This window comes from Protopterus annectens, chromosome 2.part2, assembly GCF_019279795.1.
Source record: "Protopterus annectens isolate FY-2018-M chromosome 2.part2, PAN1.0, whole genome shotgun sequence".
NCBI classification, from domain to species: Eukaryota; Metazoa; Chordata; order Ceratodontiformes; family Protopteridae; genus Protopterus; species Protopterus annectens.
Genome location: NC_056730.1, coordinates 140,503,097 through 140,518,444, shown reverse-complemented (window position 1 = coordinate 140,518,444; position 15,348 = coordinate 140,503,097). Strand labels below are relative to the sequence as shown.

General features: G+C 41.1%; 1 long non-coding RNA gene across 1 annotated transcript in view; it reads right to left on the bottom strand.

The window, feature by feature from the left end:
* Nucleotides 1-3,519: 3,519 nt before the first annotated feature.
* Nucleotides 3,520-15,348, bottom strand: part of LOC122795568 — an 82,582-nt gene continuing 70,753 nt past the window's right edge. Inside the window, exons 2-3 of the long non-coding RNA XR_006363829.1 lie at nt 14,935-15,085; nt 3,520-4,189 (exon numbers count right to left, since the gene is read on the bottom strand). This is a non-coding gene — a long non-coding RNA (uncharacterized LOC122795568). The remainder of the gene's footprint in view (nt 4,190-14,934; nt 15,086-15,348) is intronic.

Below are 15,348 nucleotides of genomic sequence, written 5' to 3'. Positions count from 1 at the left end.
TCCTCTGCCTGCTATTCCAGCCAGAGAGTTTCTTCAATCTTTGTGATTCACAGCCTCATCATTTTACAAAGTTTTCTCTTGCCAGACTGCACATGCAAAAGCTTCAATGTTTTCTCAGGTCAGTTTGGCTTCAGCATTGCCACCCTCTGGATTTCAGAGTAACTTCCCTTCCTTGTTTAAAGTGGGAATTCAAGTGGTTGATTCAGCAACTTACCCTCAAACCCATGCCTGCCCTTTCAGTCTCTGGTTCCTTCTCAAGAACTGTTCACTGATGCCTCAGACATTAAATCTGCAACCAGAAAGTCTTATATGTCCAAATGGAAGAGATTTTCTGTCTTCTGCCATTCTCATAACCAGGATCCTTTTCAGTGGGGAGTCCCTCTGGTTCTTTCCTATTTGTATGAGTTGCTCCAGTCTGGCTTTACTTATTATTCTGTAAAAGCCCATTTGTCAGCTATCTGTCTGCCTTTGAATCCTCCTTTGCTTTTTGCTCTGAGGTCAGTTTTTTAAAGGAGTCCTGCATCTTAGATCCCCCCAAGGAAGCATATTTCTCCTCCTTGGGACCTTAATTTTGTTTCTGAAAAATTGATCCAGGATCCTTTTGAGCTTGCATGTTCAGCTTCTTTGCAACATTGTACCTTGGAAGACTGTCTTATTGCTTACTCTTACTTCTGCTTGGAGGGTTTTTGAGTTTCAAAGCCTTATGGCCAGCTCTCTCTTTTTTTTTCCACAATGACAGGGTTTCCCTTCATATGAACCCTTCTTTTATACCCAAGGTAGTCAATGAGTTGTCTTTGAATCAGGCAGTACAACTTCATTTTTCCTTTTCCTCAGGCTGCTAGTGAGTGGGGTCCTACATACCTTCATTTGCACATACAGCACTGCTATTATTTGGGTAAAAAAAGGTCATTTGTAAGTCTAACCAATGTTTTGTTTCTTTTCATCCCAGGACATTGGGTTTGGCTGTTTATAGGCAAACCATTTCCTCCTGGATATCTATGGCCATTTCCTTTTGTTATCCTTTTCATGGCGAATGTCTGTCTACTTCCATTAAAGCTCACTCCACTTGGAGCTGTTGCCTCTTGTGGTGCTTTCTTCAAGGAGTTGGACACCAATTTCATCCTTGAAACTGCTACTTGGTCTTCACTTCATACCTTTACTAAGCATTATAATTTGGATATGGTTTCTAGAACCAGAGCAGGCTTTGTTAGAGCTAGTCTGCATGGAGTTCTTGAGAACTCTTCCCAGCCTTCCCCCTCCCAATCCTTTTCCTTAAGCTTGTGTACTCTCTCTGCTGAATACTGCAACAGTGATACAGAAGGACATAGTAGAGTTGTGTAAAAATCTTACCATAACAGTAGATGTCCTTCTCTTCAATGCTGCAGTAGTCATCCCACTCCAACCTCCCCCCTTTTTTCTTTTGGGCTTTGTTTTGGTTTCCCTTCTGGCTGAGAGTCTCCCTTTTCCAGCTGTATTTTTCCTTCTGGGTGTGCACAGCCTCTTTTGTCCTATAGAGACTGTTCTCTACTGGGACTATTCAGTTCTAGGTAGCTGTCTGTATGTCACTTTTATGCCCTACATCCTGTATGGGAAGCATGCATGTGACGAATGGCACATACTAGATCTAAAGGCTTTGGTATACTGGCAGGACATTGGGCTATCCTTGGCAAGAGATATCTAAGGTGAAGAATACTGCAACAGTGAAGAGAAGGACATCTACTGTTATGGTAAGATTCTGCACAACTGTACTTTCTGTGTTGAGTGAAACTGACAGATTCTATCACACATCTACAGTTGTTAGCTGTTTTTTTTTTTCCCTCTCGTAGCTGACTATGTTTCCATGGAGACAAGCTGTCTGCAGGTGCAAGCAATTTATCCTGAAAGTTCTGAGCATTCTTTACTGACAGCAATGCAAAAATTAAATACACAAGGGCAAGGGTTCCGTGAAAAATAAAGTTAGAAATTACTGGAAGTGAATAAGAGGTAGCACCTTCCCTAGCAGCCTTAGTACTTTAATGCATTTAGTACAGTATACAATTTAGTTTTATTTAAAGATAGCCAATGCACTTTTTTTTACATAGTATTCCCCAAGATACAATAACTGGGCTAGACTAAACAGAAATTATATTTCACAGGAGTGTATGCATTTGATTGAGAACTTTGACACACATCCAATAACTATTTCAGATCATACGGCAATATTTATTAAGATAAATATTAAAGGTAATGAAGTAAAAAAAAAAAAAAAAGAGACACTGGTGTTTCCCAACCTATATTTAAAAAAAACAGTAATTTAGGGAATGGGTAGTGGAAATTATTCAGAAGTTATTGGGGAAGATAAAGTTCTTCAGAGGTTATAGCTACTGAGTGGAATAAAATGAAGGTGGAGTTTAAATTCATACATCCATCAACCACCTCAATCACATAGAGCCAAGGTTACAATGCCTGGTAGCTAGTCATGTTGCAGTAATTCTTCCACAACGTGCACTCACATGCACACAAACACACCTATGGCCAATTTAGAGTGCCCAATCCATCTACTGCATGTCTTTGGAATGTGGGATGAAACCAAAGCACCCACAGGAAACCCATGCAAACACAGGGAGGACATGCAGACTCCACACAGAAGGCAAATGGCTTAGGACTGAACCAGGGAACCTCTAGCTGTGAGGCATCAACACTATCCGCTGTGCCACTGTGCCACCCCGTGAAGTTTCAAAACATGACAGAACTAAAACAAAAAGAGATATGGTTAAAAAGGAACAAGAATTAGATGGGCTGACAAAGGTTAAAGTATTACATAATAAGAGGAATCTCATAGCACAAAAAGAGGCACAACTGTAAATTGCTAAAGAGAAATTAAGGGAGTAGCTGGATAATATGCATGAGTTTAGAAAGATTGCTGTTAAGCAACTGTTTTTTGATAACTCCTAAGGGCAAAAACTTTTAGCACAATGGTTTAAGCAACAGAAAGTAGAAAAGGTTGTTGCCAAACCTAGGGAGCCTATACTAAGAAAAATAACCAGAGATCCTGTAGCTGTATTTAGAGATATTTGGTGCTATTATAAATATTTGTATAAAGCAAAGAAATGTGGGAATCAATAAAAAAGCACAAATGGAAATATTTATGAAAGACTTTAATATGCCAAGGTTAGAGGGAGATGAGACTACAATTAACGGTTAATTAAGATAGGAGGAAATGAGATAAAAAAGCATTATCAATTTGCAGGAAAGTCTCCAGGAATAGATGGCATTCTAGTGGAAGTTTGGATGCTAACAAGAAAGAAAGTGATAATCTGTAAGGTTTTGTTTAATGGTATTTTAAAAGGAGGGGAAGCACTAACGTCATGGAAACAAAAGCTGTGGTGACTGCAAAACCTAAACAAGTTCTGCTTCATATAGGCCAATTTCAATTTTAAACCATAATTATAAAGTGTTTATGTCTATAATGGCTACATGAATGGCAAAGGTATTGCCAGTCTTGACAAATATGGATCAATGTGGTTTTGTGGAGGGAGGGAAACATTTGAGAACATTAATAGAAAAATGATGATCCAGAGGGAAGCAGGATGTAAGAAAATACCGATACTGTTGGTAGGTCTTACTGCAGAAAAAGTATTTGACAGAATAAGATGAAAGAAGGGCAATGGAAGCATTTGCATTCCCTGATACAATAATAAGGTTATTTAGGAGGATATGAGGGATTGGAGGCAAGGGTTTTTCTCTGATATGGTGTGTCTGAAAAAAGGAATGAGACAGGGGTATCCTCTTTCCCCTTTCTTATTTGTGTTACATTTCAAACCACTGGCAAAGAAAATAAGAGACTCAGAAATTCAATAAATGCAGACCTTACTCAAGTTGCTCTACAAAGACGTAATCTGCATATAAGTCCAACAAGTAAACAGGTGACACTTTTTTGGATCTTTACTTTGTACTGGAAAGTTAATTCTGTCTACATTTGAACCATCTCTTCTGGCTGTTTTTGGTTCATTACTTGTAGACTGTTTTGTGTATTGCTGTAATGTCTACAACAGATTATCTCAGTTGAAAGCACTGTACTTTCTGTTCCTTTTCTTGACACATTCTGGTTATTCGCCCTCTATCAGCAGTAATGCTTCCTGTACTATTCACATTTGGACATCTGCCATAATTGTTGTGCCCTTTTCCCATATAACAGCAGGACCCATCACTGCAACAAACAAAGAGACATATATGTAAAAAGCATCTCAATGAGCAGTTAGATTAGGAAATGAACAGCACTGCTCCAGACAATACAACAAAACACATCCACTGCATCTGTTTCCATCATCATTAAATCCAAACAACCAAGAAACTATGTTGCAGAAAATATTTAAAAAAGTTCACTGCTGTGCCTGCCTGGGAAAAAAAGTAGCTCATATAAGCACTACTTCAATACATTTCAAAGACTGCTAAATGTTTCCTGTCAGCATGGGGCTGCAGATAAAAGGAGCACACAGAGGAAACTGTTAGCATTTCCTGAAGTGTTAGTTACCCTTCCCCCAAAGTACTGAAACCTGAGCTCATACACTAAAAGCTGCCTGAGTGTAAACAAAAAGATCACATGACCTACCATCCTAATCAAAATAAGACAAGCAGAGAATCTTGACATTCATCATCATAATTCAGGTTGTCAAAGTTGACTGGCTTTGGGGAGTATCAAACTCCCCTGATCTTGTCTGAGTAGATCCAGTCTGTGAGGAAGCTTGTGGTACTTGACCCAGGCCTTTCCAAAAGAAGGGAGAACCACTGTTGCCTGGGCCAGAAGGGAGTCATCACAGTGATCTTGGGATATTCCTTCTGAATCTCCAGAAGTACCCTGGATATCAGTGGAAAGGGTGGAAAACATACAGGAGCACTACTTCCAAGGAAATGAAAAGGCATCTGTTTTCCAGGCCTTTTTGTATGGAGTCCTAGAGCAGAATCTTTCTAGCTGATTGTTCAGAGAGGATGTAAATAGATCTATTTTAGGAACTCTCCACAGATGGATCAAGTCCTCTGATCTAGCCACCATTCATGAGTGTCTGTCGTTGTTCTGTTCAGCTCGTCTGCTACACAGTTTTGCTCAAACAGAATTTAGGATGCCTGCAGAGTGAGACTGCACTGTGAAGCTATATCCCAAACTATGACAGCTAGTCTGCAAAGTGGTATGACCTGGTTCCTCTGTTTGTTGATGTACCACATGACCATGGTATTATCTGTAACAACTTGAAGAGGTCCTGGGGACCAAAGACAATTCAATGAGTGGAGTGCTTTGATCAGGGCAAGCATCTCTTTTATATTTATGTGCTTGTGTCTGTCTTTGGTGTCCTACACACTTTGCACTTTTATCCCTCCCAAAGCAAAGTCAGAGGTGACTGTGGTGATGGATTGCTTGGAACCAGGAAGGAGAAGGGGAGACTTGGGCTTAAGGATATTTGCTCTCTCCACCACATAATTTCCTTTCTGACAAACCCTAGCACTGGGATTTGAAAGGATAAAGGATGCTGGTGCTGGGACCAAAAAGATTTTAAATATCATTGTATCTTTCTTATGTGGAGTCTTGCAAGGGGTACCATGAGAATCACAGATGTCATGAGATCCAATATCCTGAGGTATTCCTTTGCAGTGACAAAAAAAGTCTGAGTGGAAAACTTAGAATTAGATCTATTTTTCCTGTGGAAGAAAAACACTTTGAACTGACATGTCTAGCCCCCAGGAACACAATTCTATGTGAAAGAGTTAAAGACTTTTGAATGTTCTCTTGGAATCCCCACTTGCATAAGAGACCTCTTACTCAAGTGAAAGATTCCTGACATTTAAAAAAAAAGAGACGCTGTAAAGATGAGGCTGAGCTCTCTCAACTCAGGACTGGCAAGACCAGACAGGAGGAGAAGGAAACCACGCACACCACAAACCCAGTTTCACATAGAACTATCACAACTGCAAAACAAACACATAAACACACAAAGACATACTCGGAGGCACTGATCAAAAATCTACCAAAACTACAGAGGCCTCCAAAGCAGACACCCAAGCAACTGCCACCTCAAGACATAAGACATGCAACACATAGCTCTCAAAGTCAGTGTGCTAAACAGTCACAGCCCTTAAGGCCAAACACAATGCCAGACACACGTGTTATAGGTGACTCCATAGTCAGACACACTGACATCCCACTCAAAAGACTGAACAAGGAAAAGATCACAGTAAGCTGCCTGTCGGGCGCTAGAATCCGCCACATAACACAAGCACTCAGGTCACTCCACAGCAAGCACAAGTATGACTCAGTCATTGTCCATGCCGGTGTGAACGACCTGAGACGTACCTCCCTGGACTACATGAAAAGAGACATAGAGGAGCTCTCAGATTATGTAGCCCAGGCCAGTATGACCCTGACCCTGAGCAGTATCCTACCCTCACCAAGAATGTTGCCACAATACAGAGACAAAATGATCAGCTTTAATAATTGGCTTAATTACTGGTGTCATTCTAAGGGGATCCAATGTCTGTCTGCCTGGGATGACATGCTTGACAAGCTACGCTGCTTCATGAGGCGGCTTGCATCTGTCACCCTGGGCTTCCAGATATTGGCAAAGGCTCATGCCACCCCCATAGTGCCTTTTTAGGCAAGGCTCAAATGATAAACCTACCGCCCTAGAAAACAAAATGGAAAAAACTAAGGGTAATACTGCTCAATGCCAGAAGTCTAAACCTCAAGATGCACGCCCTCGAAGCCCTCCTCAGGATGGAGAACATCGATGTCTGTGCTGTGACTGAAACCTGGTTCAAGGCTCCTGAGAGCACCCCAGCACTGTCAGGTTATACCTCATATCATGCGTTCCGGCCCCAAAATCCGGACCGAACCACAAAAGGAGGGGAGTATCCATATTCATAAAGGATACCCACACCTCCAGGTTAGTGGCAACGCACGAAGCATCGGAGACCATCCAGGTGCAATTAACCATAGGTAAAACTGCCCTACAGTTTGTAGCATGCTACAGACCACCCTCTCAAACTCAGGAAACCCACACAGCCTTCCTGAAGACACTGGAGAGTATGAATGTCTCTCCAAACACCATCATACTGGGTGACTTCAACTACCCAAACATAGACTGGGAACATTACTCAAGCCCCAACACCCTAGCCCAAAGGTTCCTGGAGTTCATAAACTCAAATGCTATGGAACAACTAGTCACCATTCCCACAATAGGAGAAAATATACTAGACCTGATCATCACAAACATGGGGACAAAATGCTCCACACCGGAAGTATATCCCTCATTGGTGAGATCAGACCATAAATTAATCCCACTGGAGATCCACATCCCGCCCCCAACCCCAGCAAAAAAGACCACAGTGAAGAACTTCTCAAAAGCAAACTTCACACTTCTTAAGACTGGAGTGGTATCCTTCAAGGGCCCCGAGCCAGTGGAAACCACAACCCACGCTGCTGAAACCCTTACAAATGCCTTCTACGAACACCTCCAGGAATGTATGGATCAAGCAATCCCTAATAAAATCAAGACCCTTTCCACCAAAGGCAGGCGCCCGGTCTGGTGGACCCCAGCCATAAACAAACTCTACAACAAGAGGAGAAAGCTACTACATGACAGAGCAAAATCCCTAAAAGGGAAGGCATCTCTGATCAATACTAGCGAAAAACTACGATCACTCATAAAATCATCCAAGGCCAACTTTGAGAGAAAAATCGCTAAAGACACAAAAGACAATCATAAGGCCTTCTTTAGCTATGTTAGAAACCTGGGTGGAAACTCCCAGATATGCTCAGAATTAGTCCAAAATGATACAAAAATCACTGAACCCACAGACATTGCCAACATACTGGCAGACAGGTTCAGTGCAAATTTCTCCCTCCCTCCCCAAAAGGAGAAATATCTATCCCACCAGAGTCTAGCCTCCCAAACATCTCAGATGCCCAGGTGAGAGCTGCTCTCTCTAAAGCAAAAAACACAGCATCAATGGGACCGGACGCTGTCCCCGGCTGTGTGCTACATGAACTCAATGAGGAACTAAACCCACACATAAGGCTGCTGTTTAATCTTAGACTTACTACAGGATACGTACCCAAAGAATGGCGTACGGCAACTGTGATCCCACTCCACAAAGGCGGTGCTTCTACGGACCCTGGAAATTACCGCCCCATAAGCTTGACGAGCCTTGTCTGCAAAGCTATGGAGAGGATCATAATGGAACTCATAAATAAAGACATTGGGGACCTACAGACACTGGATCCTACCCAATTTGGCTTTGTCAAGGGCAGATCCTGCCTCTTGAACTTGGTCGACTTTTTCAAAACAGTCACTAAGGCCATTGATGAGGGTAAGGCAGTTCACACAGCCTACCTTCACCTAGCAAAAGCGTTTGACACAATACCCCACTCGGGCATCATAGAAAAGCTCGCCAGCTTAGATGTAAACCCATATGTCACAAGATGGGTTGCAAACTGGCTCAAGGACAGAACCCACAGGGTTAGAGTTGCTGGTGCCATGTCAGACTCTAAGCCGGTCACGAGCGGTGTCCCACAGGGCTCAGTCCTGTGCCCCCTCTTGCTCGGCATTTATTTTTCTGAAGTGCAGGCAAACATAAGGGGATTGTGGCTGACAAAATTTGCAGAGGACTGCAAACTGGGCACCATAATTGACACTCCATCAGACACAGACATCCTCCAGAGAGGTCTCATAGAAATGGATAACTGGTGCCAGAGCCATGGCCTTAAGCTAAATGCCAAAAAATGTATAGTCATACCCTTTGGGAAAAACAAGGTAACCCCTAATTACCACATAGGTGGTAATCCATTAAACATGGAAGAAGTTATCAGGGACCTGGGGACCCAAGTTGACAGTAACCTCTCTTTTGACACTCACATTGCCAAAGTGGTTAGGAAGACCTTCTACATTGCCCACCTGATCATGAAGGGATTCACATCCAGATCAGGAGAGGTCATTGTACCCTGTACTCTTCACTTATCAAACCAATGATTGAGTACAACGCCCCATTGAATGTACCTTACCCGACACCTGCAGCAGTTGGAAAGACCCCAAAAGTTCCTCACCAAAAGGATAAAGGGGCTCAAACATATGTCATACGCTGCCCGACTGAAGAAACTCCAGCTCTATTCAGTCGCATACCGTCTGCTCAGAGGTGATCTGTGCCTGACATACAAGGCCATGTCCAACCCGGAATTAATGGACATGCTCCACCTCAAAAAATCCAAATCCACCAGAGCCACGAGAGCAAGAGACTTAAACCTCAACACGGATATAAATAGGACGTCCTGGAGGGACAGATTCATCACCCAGAGACTCCCTACACTATGGAACAGAATCCCAGTCCATGTGAGGCAGAGCCCCTCACTGACTCTGTTCAAGAGAAATCTTGACGTGTGGATGGGAGATCGTAGGTTTACCCAGGGAATCATCTGTGTGTCACTGCTGGACAGAGGCACAGCAAACTAATGGGTATAGTATTCTCATCCTAAGGGGTGGTGAAAGCCACACACACTCTGGCTAGGCTTATAAATGCCCTAGGGCAGATAGCCTAGTATGAACCTATGAACCTATAAATATGGAAAAATGTAGCCTGCAATAAGCAATAGTGGGAGCTAGGCACGTTGTGAGCACTCTTGGTGCAATGTATAATCCAAAGGGTGAGGCAGGGGACTGATAATGTGATTGAGACACATAGAACCTTATGAAACACCTAAAGTCTGGATAAATAGTGATGGGATAAGCATCTTTTAAATCTAGAGTTACCAGGAAACTTGAATGAGGAAGAATAGGTTAGCAGGTTGCGAAATGACATCATTTTGAACTGGGCACAAACAAACAAACAAGTTTAGGAAAGAAAGATCCAGAGCTGGTCTTCAAGCGCTTTCTTTATTTGCATAAAAAAACATCATTGAATAAAAAATACTTTTCTCACCTGGGAAGGTGGACCTCATTTTATCACTCCCTGGAAATAAGTATGTTTCAATTAAATGCTGTATTATTAATCTAATTTTGAAAGTGCAAATGGTATGTATGTAGAACCATTTGTATATGACCAGTTACACTATGTTTTTTAATCTTATTTCTGCATTTGCTTTAGACCTTGGTTGTAGCTTAAAAGATTTTTCTGCCAATTCATAAACAAATGAAATGAAGTAGCTAACCGCATGAAAGAAACCATATACAGTGGATATAAAAAGTTTACACACCCCTGTTAAAATGCCAGGTTTTTGTGATATAAAAAAATGAGACCACACTAAACTTTTCCCACCTTTAATGTGACCTATAACCTGTACAATTCAATTGAAAAACAAACAAATCTGTTAGGGAAAAAAATATAAAAAATAAAAAGTGTACAATAAGCTGGTTGCATAAATGTGCACACCCTTAAACTAATACTTTGCTGAAGGACCTTTTGATTTAATTACAGCATTCAGTCTTCTTGGGAAGGAGTCTATCAGCATGGCACATCTTGACTTGGCAATATTTGCCCACTCTTCTTGCAAAAGTGCTTCAAATCTGTCAGATTACAAGGGCATCTCTTGTGCACAGCCCTTTTCAGGTCATCCCACAGATTTTCTATTGGATTTAGGTCTAGGCTCTGGCTGGGCCATTCCAAAACTTCCAATTTTCTTCTGGTGAAGCCATTTTTTTGTTGATTTGGATGCATGCTTGGGGTGATTGTCATGTTGAAAGGTTAATTTCCTCTTCAGCTTTCTGCACCCCCCCCCACACCCCCTGCTCTTTAAATATACCAACTCCGAGATCACAATACAGTGCAGTAAATGGAAATCTTCTCTACAGAGATTTCCACTTTCAAATACTTGCAACTTCGAACATATGTTGTCAACCATGTAAAGTTCGATGTTGTTAGTATTTGATAACGTAATATAGACCCACAAAAACCTGGAATTTTAAGAGGGATGTGTAAACTTATTATATCTACTGTATGGTGCAACAAATCTTTCTTAACAGATAAGTTAACAATCACAAGGGATAGTTTAACATCGTTCAAAGCAACCAACCAATAATATGAAGGGTAAAAAGCTGAAGCACAAGCAATACAATGGTAGCTGGATTTAAAGCCAAGTTGGAGAGAGAGAGAGTGTGAAGTAAAAGAAAGCAACCAGAACAGAGTCAGAAAAGCAAATAGTATATAGTGTAAAAAAGTGAAGCAAAGCATTTTTTAAGATACGTTAATAAAAAGAAAGATAAGGGGTGACATTTCATTCATCTGTTGACTGAGTACTCTCACTGTACTTATCAACTGTTTCTCATTTGCAAAGGAACCAGGAAGTACAAAATCAAAATAATACAATGCAAAGAATGTTAAAATATTAACCAGTAAAGGGAAGTACAAAATGAAACCAATGTAAATATAGCATAAAGTAACAGCAAAGTCAACAACAGAAATCGAGGGAATACAATGTTAGTCTTAAATGAAGGATAATCAGGGAAGCAAGATGCCATACTGAAATAAGTTGAAAGTTTCTAGCGTTCAGGCCATTGCCTTTGGGTGAAAATAAGCATACACATCATTTAACAAATCACACTATATATCCTTGCTTGGAAAAAATGGCCACGGCCATATATTTATTATGCTAATTAGGTGTAATTACATATCATATCAGTGCCAGATCAGAAGTCAGTGCCAATAAGACAAATCAATGCCAACCAAGAATATTTAAATGTGTTAAAAGGGCAGAACTTCGAAGGAAGTCAGATCAACCAGACCATAATATACTACTGCAGTCCCTAGAAATGCTCAACCATCATCAATGGCTGAAGGGATCTACAGACCAACAACAATAATCCTCTGTCATCATTCAGTCAGATATCAGTGGCTAAAGGGGATCTGCCACTTGCAGGACCCCACACTGTGGCCCACAGCCTGCCCACTACACCATCGGGTGTCCTTCTCAGAGTAGTCAGAATTTTCTTCTGTTGAAGCCATTCTTTTGTTGATTTGGATGTATGCTTGGGGTCACTGTCATGTTAAAAGGTGAAATTCCTTGTCATCTTCAACTTTCTAGCAGACGCCTGAAGGTTTTGGGCCAAAAGTGACTGGTATTTGGAACTGTTCATAATTCTCTCCATCTTGACTAAAGCCCCAGTTCCAGCTAAAGAAAAGCAACCCCAAAGCATGATACTGCCACCATCATGCTTCACCATGGGGATGGTGTTCTTTTGGTGATGAGAAGTGTTGTTTTTGCATCAATTGTACCTTTTGGAATTGTGGCCAAAAGGTTCAACCTTGGTCTCATCAGACCATAACACATTTTCCCACATGATTTTTGGAGACTTGATGTGTTGTTTTGCAAATTTTAGACAGGCCTGGATGTTTTTCTGTGCAAGAAAAGGCTTCTGTCTTGTGACCGTAGCCCATAACCCAGACATATGGAGAATATGGGAGATTGTTGTCACATGCAGTACACAACCAGTACTTTCCAGAAATTCCTGTAGCACCTTCAGTGTTGCTGAAGGTCTTTGGCAGCCTCCCTGACTGTTTTTTGTCTCGTGTTTTCATCAATTTAGGAGGGATGTCCATTTCTTTGCAACGTCACTGTTGTCCCATATTTTCTCCACTTTTTGATGACCGTCTTCACTGTGCTCCATGGTACATCCAATGCTGTGGAAATTTCTGCGTACCCTTCTCCTGACTGATACCTTTCAATAATGAGATCCCTTTGATGCTTTGTGAGCTCTATGCGAACCGTGGCTTTTGCTGTAGCAGGCAATTGAATACATGTCAGGAAAATCCTACTAGGAAAGCAGAACTTTATTTGAGGTTTATCAGAATCTCTTTAATTGGTGGCAGGTGGGTACCCAAAAGGACTGAATGCTATAACTAAATCAAAAGGTGCCTCAACAAAGTATTAGTTTAAGGGTGTGCACACTTAAGCAACCAGCTTATTGTACATTTTTTTTATTTTTTATATTTTTTCCTCTAACAGATTTGTTTGTGTTTCAATTGAATTATACTGGTTATAGGTAACATTAGAGGTGGGAAAGGTTTTGAAATGATTTACTGTGGTCTCATTTTTTATATCACAAAAACGGGTCTATATTATGTTATCAAATACTTACAATATCGAACATTATATAGTCGACACCATATGTTCGAAGTTGCAAGTATTCGAAAATTAAATAAAACATTAAAAAAAGGAAAAACTTACCTAAACATTTTAAGCAGGGGGCAAGCCCCCCTGCACCCACCATGTTGGCCCCCCACTGTTTAAATATACCAACTCCGAGAATGCACTACAGTGCAGTAAATGGAAATCTTCTCTAAGGAGATTTCCGCTTTCGAATACTTGCAACTTTGAACATATGGTGTCAACCACGTAACGTTAGATGTTGTTAATATTCGATAACGTAATATAGACCCCACAAAAACCTGGCATTTTAACAGGGGTGTGTAAACATTTTATATCTACTGTATCGTGCAACAAACCTTTCTTAACAGAGAAATTAACAATCACAAGGGATAGTTTAATATCTTTCAAAGCAAACAACCAATAATATGAAGGGTAAAAAGCTGAAGCACATGAAATACAATGGTAGCTGGATTTAAAGCAAAGCTGGACACCGTGAAGTAAAAGAAAGCAACCACGAACAGAGTTAGAAAACCAAATGGTGAAAAAAAAAGTGAAGCAAAGCATTTTTTAAGATACGTTAATAAAAAGAAAGATAAGGGGTGACATTTCATTCATCTGTTGACTGAGTACTCTCACTGTACTTATCAACCGTTTCTCATTTGCAAAGGAACCAGGAAGTACAAAATCAAAATAATACAATGCAAAGAATGTTAAAATATTAACCAGTAAAGGGAAGTACAAAATGAAACCAATGTAAAAACAGCATAAAGTAATAGCAAAGTCAACAACAGAAGAAATAAAATATTGAGGGAATACAATGTTAGTGTTAAATGAAGGATAATCAGGGAAGCAAGATGCCATACTGAAATAAGGGAAGCAAGATGCCATACTGAAATAAGTTGCGAGTTTCTAGCATTCAGACCATTGCCTTTGGGTGAAAATAAGCATACACATCATTTAACAAACCATACCATACACTTGCATGGAAAAAATGTCCACAGCCATATATTTATTATGCCAATCAGATGTAATTATGTATCAGATCAGTGCCAGATCAGAAGTCAGTGCCAATCAGACAAATCAATGCCAACCAAGAATATTCAAATGTGGGAAAAGGGTAGAACTTCGAAGAAAGTCAGATCAACCAGACCATAATGTACCATTGCAATCCCTGTAAATGCTCAACCATCATCAATGGCTGAAGAAATCTACAACCCAACATCAATAATCCCGTCATCATTCAGACAGATATCCGTGGCTGAAGGGGATCTGCCACTTGCAGGACCCCACACTGTGGCCCACAGCCTGCCCACTACACCATCGGGTGTCCTTCTCAGAGTAGGGCCAAGTTGTCGAAGCCTGCACCTCACCCCAGCCCAAGCACACTCCTTTGCAATTTTAGTCTTCTAAGTCCACCCTTCTGCCACAGGAAGAAGGCTTGTACATGTCATGCCCCCATCCCCAGCACATTTGACAACTTTGCGATTCCTTTAAGGTTTCCTATAAATAACTTAATTCCTGAATGTGACCAGTGAACTCCATCACTTCTGGTGAACTGATATTAATTAGTGTGGTACAGCACCCAACTCTAGTTCACTTATATCTTGCCTAATGAATCTGTTGGTCAAACTTCCTAGCCCTTTCCACTGCTTTGATGTTATTTGCTCCTCATTGGACTGGTCTTGGAATTATATCCAACCACATAAGTTTAATGTTCGGCAACATCTGTCTGATCTGCCTGAATCATTGACAAATTCTATTTTTTGAAGTACAACAATCTTGGCTCAGGTAATGATTCAGAATGCTCTGTTAAATCTGCCAGCAGGTACCTCCACTGCATTCCTCTCCTTCCCAGCCAGGGATCCCACATTTCTTCCTCTTTGAAACACAGGTTCCGCCCCGATTCACCCAATTCTCTAGCCATATGGGACACAAAAGAATGCCCCGGAATCCGTACCTCTGTTGGCTGCTTTATGATACCTGCAAGAGAGACAGAATGCTGATTAGTCATCATGATCTGATACATCTTCTGTATACTTTTGATCTCTGACCTATAGGCATCACTTCAATTTCCAATGCCCCTTTTGGTGGGCATGTGATGTAGCTCCTATTCTGAAGGAATGAACTGTTAGCTTTCCAGTGTTAAGACCCAACCTTGCTATATCTTTTTTCAGGACTGCCCTAAATTGGTAACTAGATAAGGGAGCGTGAAACGAGAACAGTGTGTCACCACTGGGAAGCGT